General features: G+C 35.5%; 2 non-coding genes across 2 annotated transcripts; both read left to right on the top strand.

Moving 5' to 3' along the window:
- The first annotated feature begins 2,176 nt into the window (after positions 1 to 2,176).
- Positions 2,177 to 2,273, top strand: LOC113307358. The gene has a single exon (XR_003339138.1). It is a non-coding gene; the product is annotated as a small nucleolar RNA snoR26 (small nucleolar RNA).
- A 186-nt stretch (positions 2,274 to 2,459) lies between these two features.
- On the top strand, positions 2,460 to 2,539 carry LOC113307354. Its single transcript, XR_003339135.1, has one exon. It is a non-coding gene; the product is annotated as a small nucleolar RNA U31b (small nucleolar RNA).
- The last annotated feature ends 14,501 nt before the right edge of the window (positions 2,540 to 17,040 follow it).

Genomic DNA, 17,040 nt, shown 5'->3' with positions numbered 1-17,040 from the left:
GATTATTAATTTTAAAATTTTCAAGCATAAAGCAATTATGTTCCATCATTTTTAACCGACTTATGTGTTTAAAAAATATGGCTAGAAGTTTCCAGATCTGGAAAAAATCTGGTGAAATATTAATATTATGCTGAAAATACAATTTATCTCACGGATCTAACATTTTATCCATTTTCGATATATACTTGTATAAATATATTTATATCTAACGAGTGAAAAACCCAAAGGCATGAAAATGCATGTTCCCCTGTTGTGGAACATCTTCTTTCAAAGAATCAATCTGTTTCGGGTGGAAAAGAACAATTCGAGAGGTGAAAGATCCAATAAAATCGCATGTTCGGAGATCTGAAACATAATTAGGTTTACAACTTAAAGATTTCACTTAGGGATTTGTGAAGCCGGTGTTAGAGCACTGCTCGGTCGATCTCGCAAGCGTTGCTATCTCAAGCTTGTTTGTAAAGTTTAGTTGTCAAAACTATAAGTCTTGATTTCTAGTTTACTTATATAGATAAGTCTCGGATTAGGATAGAAAGTGTAGTTGAGCATTAGACTTCACGGCGTCCATCAATTGAAGACGAAGAACTACTAAGGGGAGCTTGTGGAACCTAATCAACAAAAGGTATGTGGAGACTTGAACTCATCTATCACTCAAAAGTCTATCTACTATATCTCTTATTTGAGACAAAAGTCGTGTAGCTATGTAGACTTCAATTATGCACATTTGATATTTCGAGTTGAGTTTAACTCGCTTACATATTTCTCGAAATATGTGTTGGTAAGCTTTCACTTTAACTAAGTTCATTTATATTCTTGACGAAATTCAAAAGATGATCATATGAAAATTACCTTGTAACATCTTACATGATTTGTGTGAGACAGTCATTTGATGTAGACTCGGAATGTTTCCTATTGATCATTCGATCATTTGAAAATTGCTTTGAAGCTAATAGTTTTTGTGAGACAGCTATTGTCGTCTTCCGAGAATGTTTCAATGATTCAAATGAGTTTAGAACAATTGGATATAAGCTTAGTATGCGTACTTTCATATATGTAATCCAAGTCCGGGAACCATAGTATGCATATCCGTATGCATACTGGTTGGTTTAGTGAAAGTCCGAGAACCTTGTATGCATACCGGTACGCGTACTGGCGTGAGGTTCAGGTCCGGGAATTTCTGCCGAGTTTGGAAGGTATGCGTATCCGTTTGCATCCTCGCGAACCCAAACTTAGTCCGGGTACTTAGGTATGCGTACCCATATGCATACCTAGGGATGCACAAAACCGAACCAGAACCATGAAACCGAACCGAAACCTAAGAACATAAACTGAACCGAACAGAAACCATATCCCAATAGTTCATTGATGGTTGTCAGTTCCAGATAACTGACACTATCGTTTTCAGTTCAGGTTTCGTCCCAAAACCGAACCGAAAACCTATTGGTTAACCGATTACTACTGGCCGTAGGATTGAAGTAATATTAGCAGTGGATGTTAGTAGAAATTTTACCAAAATAACTTACTTCACTCGTGTCTTTCCTAAGTTTCTCAAAACTGCATGTTCTCTTATGCGGTTCTTCCCTGAAAGCATAACTACCAGTCTACCACCACTACTCAAGCTTAGAACTACCACCACCAGGGGTCCAAGACCACCATCACCTTCTTATTCTACTTGTTTTACTTCTTATTTTTCTTCTAGTTTGATCAAGTAACAAACCTGACCATCACCCGAACCTAGAAGCTGGAGTAGAAGAGACCGAATTTGAGTTTGATTGTAAAGGTAAAGGTATTGCGATTGTGTGTACCATTTTACCTCATTTTCTTCTTTGATTTTGAAATCATGAGTCAGATTTGAACTGATTTTGATATTATGACTTTATGAACTAAATTTGATATTAGAGTTTGTAAAATTGAAAAAGTTTGGGGATTTCAAATTAGGGTCATTTAGGTTGATATACACAGTGGGTTTTGCTTAATTTTAATAACTTTATGAGTTAATTCAAATTGATTGGTAGTCTATGTTTATTTTGTTGATCTTGATTATTTTGCTGGGACTGTTGTTATTTGTAATTACTAATTAGTATGAGTTTTTTGTACTCGGAATCTTGTTTATGTACAACACCTATATATTGTTGTTGTTAAAATCTTGTGATTCCTTAAGGGCATTTGAGATAGACAGACAACATCAATGATGGACAAAAACCTTATAATCATCCTTGCACTTTGAATTTTTATAGTGAAGAAAACTAATGGGGAAATATGAGTATGAGATGCTTCTTTGCTTTCATTTTGGGCTTGTGATTTTTGTATGAGGATTTTTTTTAGATGATAAAATTCCTAGTGAGTTTTGTTTTGCTTTTGGATTGATTGTATGATTTTATTTAGAGTTTCCTTAATTTTTGAATGTGTCTATTTTGTTGTTTCACTTAGTTATAAGTTGTCAGCCAACTTTGTATGGATTTGAGTATGATGATAGGTATTGTCGCCCCAGTCTTACATGCATCAATGGTACAAGATTGTGATTGATTTCAATTTATGATTCAAATAATTACATAAGGAAATTAGCTAGACTTGATTATTTCAGTTTATATATCGACTTTAACTTGTCAAGGTATTATCTAGTAGCCCACAAGGTTCAGATAAGTGTTATATTCATTGGTTGGGGTACTGCTTTTTTAGGAGAATCTTAGTTCAGTTGGGGTAATGCTTTTTTTAGGAGAATCTTAGGAGAACTATGTATTTATTGCATATTAAGTTGTAGTGTAAGTTCTTGCAGATCTGTATTTAAAGAACTACTGATCTGTTGTCATTTTAAATTATTCTAAGTATTTGGAAAACTTGCAGTCATTTTATTTGATGTGTCACTTATTGATGGTTATGCAACTTATGCTAGTAAACTACTAATAGTGCCCATGCATGAATGGGTGCATGTAGTTGATTGAAACCTTTTTTTTTATGTGCAGACTTTGGATGCTCGCAACTCGTAAGAACAACGATGATCTTTGCCGAATTTGTTGGAGTTTTTGCTTTAGCTACGTCTGAATCTGATGATATCTACTTTGTATTAGTATTAAATCTCATGCCTTAAAAACTATGTTTCTAGCAGGTCGAATTTTGTCTTGCTGACATTTTTTATTGAAAATTTAGCCTGTCGGATATGAGAAATTGACCAAAGTAAAAGATTGTTTATAAATCATTCGGTTAACCAAAAATTGTATAACCGAGTAGAAACCGAACCGAGTGAAACCGAATAGGCTATATGGTTTTATTGGTTTTCAATATTGGAAAACCGAGTATTTAGGTTTCGGTTTTGGTTTTGCCAATAACCGATGAAAGCCGAACCATGTGCAACCCTATGCATACCTGAGTAAGTTAAGTTCTAAAATCGATTTGTTCATGAATTAATACATTTAAATAATAAGAAATGCAATCTTTTGCAAACCGTGGATATAATGTTCATGACTTGATTCGAGTGAATCAAAATCGATTTTGCTACAATTGTGTCTTGTATACTTCTATGAGAATATAAACAATTCGAAAATTCTAGAACTAGTTTCATTTGAGTCATTTGAACTAGTTATGGTTAAGATGAATGAGGTTGATATGAAAGTGTTCATATGGCTAACTTCGGTTAAATATTGTTGAGCCAACAAAGGTGTACACGTTTAGGTACGGTTACTCATATCTAAATGAAGTCACTTTTCTTTTGTGTGTAATAAGCTAAGTTCGATCTAACGGTTGAAAGATATTAGCTTGAGTCTAATCACCTTTTCATCCAACGGTGAATACTGAATGCTTTGTTACCAAGGTAGCATTGATTGCAAGCCCTAATTTGAAGATTATATAAAGGAGAACTCTAGCAACTGGGAAACCTAATCCCCACACCTCCTGCGTGATAGTAGTTTCCACTAGAGTCGACTTCTTTAACCTTGGGTTTTTCACGAAACCCTGTAGGTTAACAACTTGAAGATGTAGCGCCCCCAAAGCTAGCAGCTGACTAATTTAAGAGATTAACTATAAAATGAGGCACTAAGAATCTAAAATAATTTACTTAAACATCCAATTTAGAAATTTGCTACAAAACTTATCCCAAAACTAATCTAACACTCTGATATTACATAAATGAAAATCTCTCAAGTGATAAGAATACAATATCGTGTTGTTTAACAAATTAACAAACAATACAAATGTAAACGATAAACAAACATCTTTGATTCGACCAAACGTTAAGCTACCAAAAACGGATATATTCACGCGCATCGGTTCTTCTGATAACTGAAAAACTGAAGTGGGAACGAGTGAGCACATCATCCCTAAAAGGGGTGCCCAGTAGGAATAAAATTTTACTTTTAAGTAAACATCGGCATGATTTGGAAAACAATCCATGTTTTCCCAAACACTAAGGGCCTGTTTGGGAGCTTGGAAATGGGATAACATATCCTAGAATAGTTTATCTTAATTTATTTTATGACAACCTTGTTAATGGTTAGTTTTGATGGTGTTTGTCTAAAATTCTATCATATCTTGGGCCAGTATAACTTGTGTTTGTTTGACTCAATAAATATGTTAATATAAATAATTATTTCTTAGACAACTACCTTTTTTAAAGGAAAATAATTTTCTAACCCAGGTGAGGATACATGTATCCCATGTATTTGTAAGAATACCATAACCTCACTTTTTTAGCTTCCTAAAATCAAGGAAGGTTTAGTAATCCTTATCCAAGATTGGAATTGCAGTGAGACAAGCACATTTTAACCGTTTTTTAGTGGATAACCCAACCTAGGATGGGATATCCAGGGTACCAAACACGACCTAAATGACAACCAACACACTGAAATAAACAAACATGTATATGGAACTAACTCCTTCTTCGATTAATTATTTCTGTGGTGACATTTACACACCGCAAACAACTATTTCTGTGGTGACATTTACACACCGTAATATTGATGACAATTACACACCTAGATAGTCTGTGGGTGACTGTACACACCCGTAATATTGGTGACAATTACACACCTAGATAATTTGAGTGACAATTACACACCCAGATGTGCATAAAAGTATAAATGAAGGAGCGTATCCTATGTATCACAGATGGAAATTCTTATTTCCCAACATTTCATAAAGACAAACCAATCATTACAATTCATTTCTAAACAATGGAAATATCAAAAGAAATAACAAAACTTTAGTAATTCAAAATTAAACAATTCACTCCTTTCCAAGCAACGGAAAGATTATAAGAATCAACGTAACTATCGGAATTTTAAATTAAACAATGCATGGAAAGCATAACCAAACAATGCATGAGTTTGTAAAACATAAATCTCTGTAAAGGAAACATCAACGGTTACAAAAGAGTTAAATATAGATTCCCACCTATTTTGATGACAAGCCACGCCTACCTCGAGATCCACGATCCACTAGTTCATCCTTTGAATCGATCGTTGTTAATAAAGATCAACTGCAATTGCAGTAGTGAAAATGCAGGGGTCTAATAACCACACCCAACAATTCTTTTGGAAATCTGAGAGGACTTACTCCAATACACTTTCTAGAGAATCAACTAGACAGTCATACTCAATCTATAATAAAGTATATCAAATAGTTTAATATCTATAACTCTTAATTCAATCCGCAATCAGCAAATAAAAATCCGCGAGCCCGATTTAATAAGAGGATTAACTTGAACGGTACTAAAGACCAACGCGCAAGTGTCAATCAATGTTAATCAACAACCAAAGGTTGGATATTCTAATTGATTGATATTAACGCACAACCTGTGATATTTCAATAATATAACAAAATATAATGCGGAAAAGAAATAACACAAACACTATAATTTTATTAACGAGGAAGCCGCAAATGCAGAAAAACCCCAGGACCTAGTCCAGTTTTAACACCACATTGTATTAAGCCGCTACAGACACTAGCCTACTACCAATTAACTTCGGACTGGATTGCAGTTGAAGCCTAATCAATGTCACACTGATTCAAGGTACAGTTGCGCTCCTTAAGTCTCTGATCCCAGCAGGATACTACACACTTGATTCCCTTAGCTTATCTCACCCACAACAAAGAGTTGCTACGACCCAAAGTCGAAGACTTGATAAACAAATCTGTCTCACACAGAAAAGTCTATAGGATTGAATAAATCTGTCTCCCACAGAAATACCAAAGAGTTTTTGGTTCCTTCTTTTGATAAATCAATGTAAACAGGAACCAATTTATAAACCAGACTTATATTCCCGAAGAACAACTCAGTATTATCAATCACCTCACAATAATCTAAATCGTATGATGGCGAAACTAGATATTGTGGAATCACAAACGATGAGACGAAGTTTGTTTGTGACTACTTTTCTATCTTTCCTATCATAGAAATTAATCTCAAGCCAATTTTACAATTGTACTCGTACGATAGAAACAACAACATCAGATCACATAACTACAAGAGAAGTAGTATCGGTCTGGTTTCACTATCCCAATGAAGTCTTCAAGTCGTTAACCTACAAGGTTTAGGAAAACCTAAGGTTAAAGGAGAATCGACTCTAGTTATACAACTAGTATCACACAGAAGGTGTGGGGATTAGGTTTCCCAGTTGTTAGAGTTTTCCTTTATATAGTTTTCAAATTAGGGTTTGCAATCCAAGTTATCTTGGTAACAAAGCATTCAATAATCACTGTTAGATGAAAAACCTGATTCAACCAAGCTAATATCTTTCAACCATTAGATCGAACTTAGCTTGTTAAACAAAAATGAAATGTACCCTCATTTGGGTTTATGAACCGTACCCACATGTGTACACTCATGTTGGCTCATCAAATAGTTAACCGAGGTTAGCCACATGGTTACTCTCATACTAACCTTATTCATCTTATCCATAACTAGTTCAAATGACTCAAATGAAACTATTTAAAGAGTTGTTCAATTGAATAGAAGATACAATAGAAATCAAATTGGTTTGATTCACTTGAATCAATCATGAACATTATAGAAACGGTTTGCAAAGATTGCATTCCTTAAGATTTAAATGTTTAAGTTCATGAACTGACCGATTTAACAAAATAACCAGCTTAAGTATGCGTACGGATATGCGTACTTAAGCAACCGGATTTGAGTTTGTTAAGTTTCCAAACTCAGCAGAAATTCTCGGTTCGAAAACTTTCGTCAGTATGCGTACGGGTACGCACACTTAAGGTGACCAGTTTAGGAGTTTGTGATAGACGCATTTATGTGTCTACTTTGTCCTCAATGTTTCGTATTGTTGGTACTTGTTTTCTTCCTTATTATGGTGTTTTGTGTATTTTTAGGTATTTTTGGAAAATAAATATTGTTGGAAAAATCGGCTCGAAAAATCACTCGGAACACCCCCGGAGGACACTTGCTATACGGATCCCAGATTTGGCTAAGGGGCACCCCAAAAAGGCAGATGCTATTCGCACCCCACATCTGGTTAGTGGGACACCATCTTCTTCATTTGAAACTTAAAAATTGGCGGGAAAAATGTGGCAGCTCTCTGAGAATGTTTCGATCGAAATTTGAAGATGTTCTAGGTGGACTAAAGGGCTGAAACTTTATGGGTAGTTGTGATTTGTCATAAAAGAGCTGGTATGGGTGTTTGTTTCGATCAAATTTGGCTGGAAAATCCGTGACAAGGAATCAGGGAAGCCCGTGCATGAGAAGAATAGTTCACGGATTTTGGAAGATTTATGCGTGTTCTGCTCGTGTATGATGACTCTAGCAATACTCTGGACCGTGAATAAGATAAATGAGGAGATTTTGCAGCTGTAGAAACACGTGAGAATCTAAAACAGGGAAGAAAATATTCCTAGAATATTTTTATTCACTGCCGAGTTTAATGAAAATTTGTGAGAGTCATGGCGTGATATTTTGCTGATGTTGAGTATATATAGGGTGAGGGGATCATAGAGAAGTGAGGGGGAGAGATTGGGAGAAGTTTATAGCACCACAGAGTCAAAAAAATCGAACTTGCAGAGAGACCACCTGTTGCTGCTGCTGCCATTGAAGAACACTGAAGAACACAAAGAACAAACTCTCCACAACCGTCGTTTTTAAACAGGCTAACCCAGGCTATGATACCAAGATTGACTTTGTTTTCCCACCAAAAACTTTTCTTCCAATTGTGGGAACATATGATTTTCAGATGTGTCGGATATTAAGTTTTGAGACTAAACCTAATTACTTCCGGATATTAGGGTCGACACATTTTCTTAAGAATGACCATTATTATGGTCAACTTTGTGAGTCAAATCTAATTGACTTAGAGGATCCCCAATTATTCAGGTTGTTGTTATGTGCTTCTAAGTTCTTAGTTGAGTTTTTCCAGACTCTAATACCTGAACCGGATCTTAGCTTTGAGGAAATCCAACCGATGAAAAACTTTTATTTAGACCCTTTTATAGAGCCTGAACCTGAACCACAACTAGATGTAGTTGTCTTAAGCAAGGGTATGTTCGGTATCTTCTTGGTCTGTTGCAGTTTCCTCTTCTTGTGGGTAACACTTTTTGATCCAGATGACCCACAGTTATTCCGACTACTACTATATGATTCTACGTGGTGACTAATCCTTGCTTAGTCTGGCTGAAGACTTTAAACTTAGCACTTCTTGGGAGGTAACCCAATATTAATGCGACACGGTAATATCTTTCCTTATCTCTTTTGCTTTATTGGTAACAGTTTCTCCTTGTTCATTCTTTTAATTTCATCTTTAGAACATTGAGGACAATGTTAGATTTAAGTTTGGGGGTATGGGAGAAAGTTATTAGTTGCAATAAATAAGCTCCAGAGACTAGAAATTTATGCTTATTAAGGTTGGCACTAACTAATCTAAGTGGATGGAAGCATTTTGGTTGTAGGATTTGAGGAACCAATCTGATTAGATGGAACATCTAAAGAGTCTATTCATAAAAGCACAGAGCTCAGGTGTTAGAAAAAGAAAACATGGTAGTTTCGTCATATCCTCGTGATGGAAACATCGAAAGAATCCTGATCACTTCTTTTTATTTTTCTTTTTACCATTGCTAGGGTGAAATAAAGTGACTGAGATAAAAAAAAAAATTGAGACCAGACCAACCGGAATAAATTCAATAAAGTCGACCACTGGTGCCCTTGTATATGCCAGTTGTGTTGACCTAGAGTTAGGTTTATCAACCACTGGTTCCCTTGTATTTACCAGTGTGTTGATATTAGTCCAAACCAGTATCTCAGTCCATTAGGATAGGTTCACCTTAGTCAACATCATCCACATTTTTCTCTACATCTATCTTCTTAATCTATCCATGTGATTGGTTGACTCCGGTTTATGATGTCCAGAAACTATCTTAGTAGAGTTCTGTCACTTTATATGTATTTTAGTATGCTTGAGTGCAAACTCGTGTACAACAATTGGAATTTCGCATCAGGGTACTTCCTCCTGTAGTCAATAAGTATGCCAACCAAGGAGATTCTTTAGTGCCTTCCAAGGTTCTGCATAGATAGCTAGGGTCTGGAGTAATGGTTTTGTGGGCACACCTATGGTAAACCCTCCCGAGATTAACTCGGTTTTATTTATTTTTTATTAGTTTTGCTCGAGGACTAGCAAATAATAAGTTTGGGGGTATTTGATAGACGCATTTATGTGTCTAATTTGTCCTCAATGTTTCGTATTGTTGGTACTCGTTTTCTTCCTTATTATGGTGTTTTGTGTATTTTTAGGTATTTTTGGAAAATAAATATTGTTGGAAAAATCGGCTCGAAAAATCGGCTCGAAAAATCACTCAGAACACCCCCGGAGGACACTTGTTATATGGAGCCCAGATTTGGCTAAGGGGCACCCCAAAAAGGCAGCTGCTATTCGCACTCCACAGCTGGTTAGGGGGACACCATCTTCTTCATTTGAAACTTAAAAATTGGCGGGAAAAATGTGGCAGCTCTCTGAGAATGTTTCGATCGAAATTTGAAGATGTTCTAGGTGGACTAAAGGGCTGAAACTTCATGGGTAGTTGTGATATGTCATAAAAGAGCTGGTATGGGTGTTTGTTTCGATCAAATTTGGCTGGAAAATCCGTGACAAGGAATCAGGGAAGCCCGTGCATGAGAAGAATAGTTCACGGGTTTTGGAAGATTTATGCGTGTTCTGCTCGTGTATGATGACTCTAGAAACACTCTGGACCGCGAAGAAGATAAATGAGGAGATTTTGCAGCTGTAGAAACACGTGAGAAGCTAAAACAGGGAAGAAAATATTCCTAGAATATTTTGATTCACTGCCGAGTTTAATGAAAATTTGTGAGAGTTATGGAGTGATATTTTGCTGATGTTGAGTATATATAGGGTGAGGGGATCATAGAGAAGTGAGGGGGAGAGATTGGGAGAAGTTTATAGCACCACAGAGTAAAAAAAAATCGAATTTGCAGAGAGACCACCTGCTGCTGCTGCCATTGAAGAACACTGAAGAACACGAAGAACATACTCGCCACAACCGTCATTTTTAAACAGTGTCAACGACTCATAATGTGGGTCGCAGATCAGAGACAGACTTAAAAAACGCAACAGTACAGTAACGGCTCTTTGTAACGGCTTTTGCAATAGTTATAAGCATTGCAAACCCGATTTTTATTATAATTCTCCCTTATTCATCATTTGTAACCCTTTGAGCATAAATGAAATCAACTTTTGAGCGTGTTTCCAACATGATGAGCGACTAATTCTCTCGTAACCAAGGCAATGGATGAAGCTATTCACACATGAACAATGGGTAACTATTTCATTTTCTCTAATATTTAATTATAATTCACTCAATCACTGCTTTTGCAGAGTTCTTTAAAGTTTACATAATTTTCTTCATTAGTTGTGATTCAATTAGATAGGTTGTGCTTTGGTTAGATAATCTATGCTTAAGGGATACAATTAATTTTTGAGAATATGTTTGATTATTTGTGGATTAAGAAATAAAGGATTAAAAGGATAATTAGAGTTATGAAATATTTGACATGATTCATGTGTAATAGTGGATTCTAGTGTCTTGGTTATTTTCCAATCACTTGAAATCAATTTTGAGTTAAGTTTTCTATATTTTTAAGTTCTATTAAGTCTAGAATTCATTGCCTTCACAAGCCTCAACGAACTCTTTACTACAACATCATTGAAAATACCATCAGTTTGTAATTCCCAAACTCAGCATATATTTTTGGTTCGAAAACTTCCTCTAGTATGCGTACGGGTACGCATGCTTAAGGTGACTAGTTTAGGAGTTTATAATTCTTAAACACAGCAGATGTTTTCGGTTTGAAAACCTCAACCAGTATGCGTACGGGTACGCATACTTATGTTATCTCCTTCACCAATTTTGTATACACACATATGCATACACTTCGTTCCCAGTTTATGGATTTATACACTAATGTGCGAACACACTATATATGCTTATTTTCAAAGATGGTTATCTCATAAAATCTTAATTTCAATCATTGAAACTTTCTTAGAGGACGTTATATAGTTGTTTTTCACAAACTATTTTTCATCAAAGCGATTTTCAAGTTATTGATATTATCATAATGAAACATTCCAACGCAACATCAAATGAAATCTCAAATGTGTATAATAGAGAACTATACCGTAACACGACTTATGTCTCAATATAGGAGATAGAGAAAAAATAGACTTTCCAAGTGATAGATGAGTTTAAGTCTCTACATACCTTTTATTTATGAAGTTCCAAAAGATCCCCTTAATAGTTCTTCGTCTTCAAATGATGAACGCGGAGATATCTAAGCTCAACTACACTATCTATGTCCTAGTCCGAGACATCTATAAATAGGTTAGAAATCAAGACTACAGTTTTGATCACTAACATTAATAAACATGCTTGAGATAGCAACGCATGCGAGTTCGACCGAGAAATGCTCTAACAATCTCCCCCTTTGTCAATTTTAGTGACAAAACTATCAATATATATGGATTACAAAATAAATAGAAATTAAAGCTCCATCCACATGCTTGATCTCCTTGGCATCTTCAACGCGACTCGAAATTTTCGTCACTTCCAAGTACTCCATGATTCCAAAGGTGGTAAGTTTAGTCTCATAGTTGTTGAAGATCCATAGCTATAACAATGAGAAAACAAATGCTCTCAGTCATTGTTATACAGTGTCATAGTATTATTACACGGCATCAAAGTTCACTTGTATCACAACTTTGACAACAATACTATGGTGATATATATCACTCCCCCTTAGTCAATACTTTATCTCAACATGAAAACCACTCCCCCTTACATAATGATCCGTAAACCATATGTATTTGTAGTGTGAGATACACATTAATTCTCCCCCTTTTTGTCAATAAAATTAGCAAAAGTACGAAAATTATTGGGATCCTAATGAAATTTCCACGGAGATACTTCAAGACCAAAGATGTATTAACATACCAACAAATTTTTAGATGCAATCATAAAGCCGAAGCTAAATGCATTCATCAAGGAGTTTATAAAGATACAAGATAACCCCTAAAATATTCCATAGCCGCACTCCCCACAAAGATATGGTAATTAAGCGCAAGTTCAAAAGAACTCTCCCCCATAAAATGTCATTCCCGAAAAAAGAACAAAGGAAACCTTTCTTTTACAAGAAAAGAAGGATTTCTTTGAAAATAATCAAATCACATGAAAACACGAATTTGAAATCCAAAGTATTCAACTGAATTATCCACAAAGAATTCATGATTGATCCAATCGAAAAAGCACAATTAAATTAACCACAACGTGATCAATTCAATTGGTCATGCTCGTCATAAGAGAATTTACGGAGCAACAACTAAACTGATCACAAGAGAATGATCAATTCAATTGGTCATGCTCAAACATAAGAAAACTTATGGAGCAACACAGTATATGCACAAAAATGTGGATCGGAGATTGACCAATACTGCAGAATATACAAGAATTCATTCTATCTTTCATCACTATTTGCATAATGACATATAACAGACTTTAATCCTTGTGAAACAAAAGTTTTATTCTTTATTTTATCAAAACACTGACAAAGGGGCTTTTAACTTTTGTAAGTCAAAAGTTCATTCTATTTTTTATCAATAAATTCATATCAACATAATAGAGATAACATTTGAACGAGTATGGGACAATCATAGTTCACGGACGCAAACACACATATCCCATAACAATTTGCAATATATAAAACCATAGAGATTAAAATTGCAAATATCATCTTCCAAATAACTTAGAATTTAAATTAATAAATCTAAAAACATGAAGATGAAAAACGTTTGGAACTAGCTATGTGTAATCACAATAATGGCTATTCCAAACCCTAGTTATTCTTCTAAACAAAAACAAGAATAAGAATTCTCATAAGAAGATTCACTAGACATTGAGACCTATTAAGAATTCTTTATCGTTCCCGAACTCCTTGTCGTCAACATCCATGGGAACATACGGTTCCTGGAGAAAGGAGTCAATTCCAACAAACCTTCTAGGCTGATGATGTCGAACTAGGGCCTTCCGAATTTCAAGAGTTCTCATAACAAGAGCCTTTATTTGCGGAATATCCTTCCTTGCTTCCTTCAACTCTTCAAGAACACCAGAAAACTTTTGAGAATTTGAAGGAACAACTCTTGGATTTCTCACATTCCTTCTTTTTATTTTCAAAGTTGGAGGCAACTGAGATTTCTTTTTTTCCTTCATGATTGATGGCTTAACAATCATATTAACATATTTTCCATCAGAAGGCATGATGCTTGGAGTATCCATACGTGTATGGGTTTGTGAGAGAAAATCACAATTTAAACTCAACATGAAATCTTAAGATGAAAAGAGTTTCAGAGAAGGAAAAGGAATGTAGGGTTACTGAACCTTTATCCACACAGGTTTACGTACGCACAATCACAACCCTAAACAAAGTAGAATTGTCGAGAATAACCCTCTTTTATTGATTCAACAGGGAAGTCCCTTCCAACATGAAAGAATCCCAATCTCAATAAAAATAAGAAAAACAAAACAAGTATTTCTCTTTAAGCCTGAGGTGTGCACAATATTGTCTCTTTTAATCAGGCACATCAGACAAGATGCACAAAAACAATACAATCAAGTTGTGTTGTGGTGAACAACAATTTTTCCACCATTACCTCATTGAGAAGAATTCCTAGACCCATGTCTATCAATATGTTTAGACCATACTCTTTTCTTTAGTGGTCTTGACCTATCTTTGGAAACCAACTTCTTTGAAGATGATAAAATCTTACATACCTCAGCGGTTTTTTGAACAAGTTTAAGCTTGTCTGCCAGGCGATTTGCTCTTCGTTGAAGTTTATTGACATATCTCATCTTGTGTTTGTACTTGAAACACTTAGAAAGTTCTTGACCTTTGAGTGAACAATAAGAGCATGTCAATGAATAAGATGATTCAGATCCCTAAGATGTGCAAGCGGCTAAATACAGATTCGAGTGAATCAAATCATCTTTGCTTCAATTGTGTCTTGTGTAGTACATAAGATTTCCTTGCAATTGAACAACTCTCTAACTAGTTCATTTGAGTCATTTGAACTAGTTATGGTGAAGAAGAATATGGTTGGTATGAAATGCTCATATGAATAACCTTTTGGTTAACTATTGTTGAACCAACAATATACACATTTAGGTACGATTAACAAACCTAGAAGCATGCATTTCATTTGTGTATAACAATCTAAGTTTTCGATCTAACGGTTGAGAAATATTATCTTGAATCTAAATCAGGTTTTCATCTAACGGTGGATATTGTTTGCTTTGTGACCAAGGCGAAACCCTGATTTGAAAGACTATATAAGGGGACATCTAGCAACTCTGCAAAACTAATCCCCACACTTCACGTGTGATACTAGTTTGCGTGCTAGAGTCGTTTCTCCTTTAACCTTTGGTTTTCTTCTTCTAAAACCAGGTTAACGACTTAAAGAATTCATTGGGATTATGAAGCCAGACCGGTACTACTTTTATCGTAGTTGTGTGATCTGATCTTGCATCTTCTATCGTACGAGTACATTCAGATTGATTGGCTTGAGATTAATATCTCCGATAGGAAAGATATAAAAAGTAAATCACAAACATCTTCGTCTCATTGTTTGTTATTCCGCAACATCTTGTTTCGCTACCATACGATTAAGATTATTGTGAGGTGATTGATTTATCTAGGCTGTTCTTCGGGAATAAAAGACCGGATTATCAATTGTTTCCTGTTCACCTTGATTATTATTAAAAGACGGAACAAAAACTTTGGGGTTTTTCTGTGGGAGACAGATTGATCCTTTGATAGACTTGTCTGTGTGAGACAGATTTTTTTATTGTCAAAGCCTGCGATTTTGGGTCATAGCAACTCTTAGTTGTGGGTGAGATCAACTAAGGGAATCAAGTGCGCAGTATCCTGCTGGGATCAGAGGTGTAGGGAGTACAACTGTACCTTGGATCAGTGGGAGACTGATTTGGGTTCAACTAAAATCCATTCTGAAGTTAGCTTGGAGTAGGATAGTGTATGTAGAGGCTTAATACAGTGTGTGTTCAATCTGGACTAGGTCCCGGGGTTTTTATGCATTTTCGGTTTCCTCGTTAACAAAATTTCTGGTATCTGTGTTATTTCAGTTTCCGCATTATATTGTTTTATCTTTATAATTGAAATAATACAGGTTGTGTGTTTGATCATGAATTAGAGTAATCCAACCTTTGGTTATTGATTGTAATTGATTGATCCTTGGATAATTGTCTTTGGTACCATCCAAGTTATTCCTTGTATTTGATTAGTACTCGCAGTTTCTGTTTGAGGAAATCAAATCAAGAGAGAGAGATATAAACTCGTTGATGTACTTTTAATTGATTGAGTCTTGTTAATTCTCTTAAAATTATATTTGAGTTTGTCCATACAGATTGCTAAGCGAAATATTGGGTGGTGTTGTTAGATCCCCGCTTTTTCAATTGATATCAGAGCAGGCAAACACATTCAAGACCTTACAAGTCTATGTTTGTAGCGATCTGACTCTATAGACAGATGTGCTATCTCTATTAACGTACCACCAGTCTTCGATGGCTCTAATTACTTATGGTGGAAAATTGCTATGCGAGCTTTTCTTCAAGAGCGTGATTTTCAATCATGGGTATATGTTGTTAATGGCTATGATGCTCCCGATGTGACAGTTGGAGATTTAAACGTTCCCAAGAATATTGGTGAATATAATCCTTACGAGATACTTGCTGCAAAGCAAAATTCCGACGGTTTGAATGCCATCACACATGCCATTACCCCAAATCTTCAGCACCATGTGTCAAATTTCACTAGGTCTAAAGATGCTTGGGATATTTTAGAAACCGTATTTGAAGGAAACTCCAGTGAAAAGGAAGCTAGGCCTCAAAACCTTAATTCTGATTGGGAGAACCTTCGTACGTCAGATGAAGATACATTTGATGAGTTTAATCACAGAGTGTCTGAAATTGTTAATGCATCTTTTGCATTGGGTAAGATTATTCCTGAAAAGGACATTGTGATAAAAATTCTCAGATCGTTGTCATCTAGATACGAGTCTAAGAAGCATGCCATCGTTGAGGGAAATAACCTTGATAATCTTTCCAGAAATACATTGGTTGGAAAGCTAAATATCTTTGATCATGAGCATACATCCAAAATCGGAAAGGATGTGGCCTTTAAAGCACAGAAGAACACTAAGTTACTTGATAAAAGTAAAAGTGTTTATGTCTCTCAGGATGAGTTTGAGGGTGATTTTTCGGATGAAAATCTTAACAAATCAGTCTCCTTGATCACAAGACATTTTAGGGATCTTCTATTGAAGAGAAGTAAACGGTTTTCAAGAGACAAACCTAGGTCGTCAGATAAACCTCACAATCGCGTTCCTCCTAAAAACATGGATGTTGACGAGGATGATGACGAGGATATGCCACAGTGCTTTAAGTGTAAAGGTTTTGGTCATTTTGCAAACGAGTGCCCAAATCGTAGAAAATACACTGGGAACAAAGGTCTTGCTGTAACACTTGATGAGATGT

The sequence above is a fragment of the Papaver somniferum genome, chromosome 8 (genome assembly GCF_003573695.1).
Source record: "Papaver somniferum cultivar HN1 chromosome 8, ASM357369v1, whole genome shotgun sequence".
Lineage (NCBI taxonomy): Eukaryota > Viridiplantae > Streptophyta > Magnoliopsida > Ranunculales > Papaveraceae > Papaver > Papaver somniferum.
Note: the sequence above shows the minus strand (reverse complement) of the source record. Positions and strands in the feature narration are given on the sequence as shown.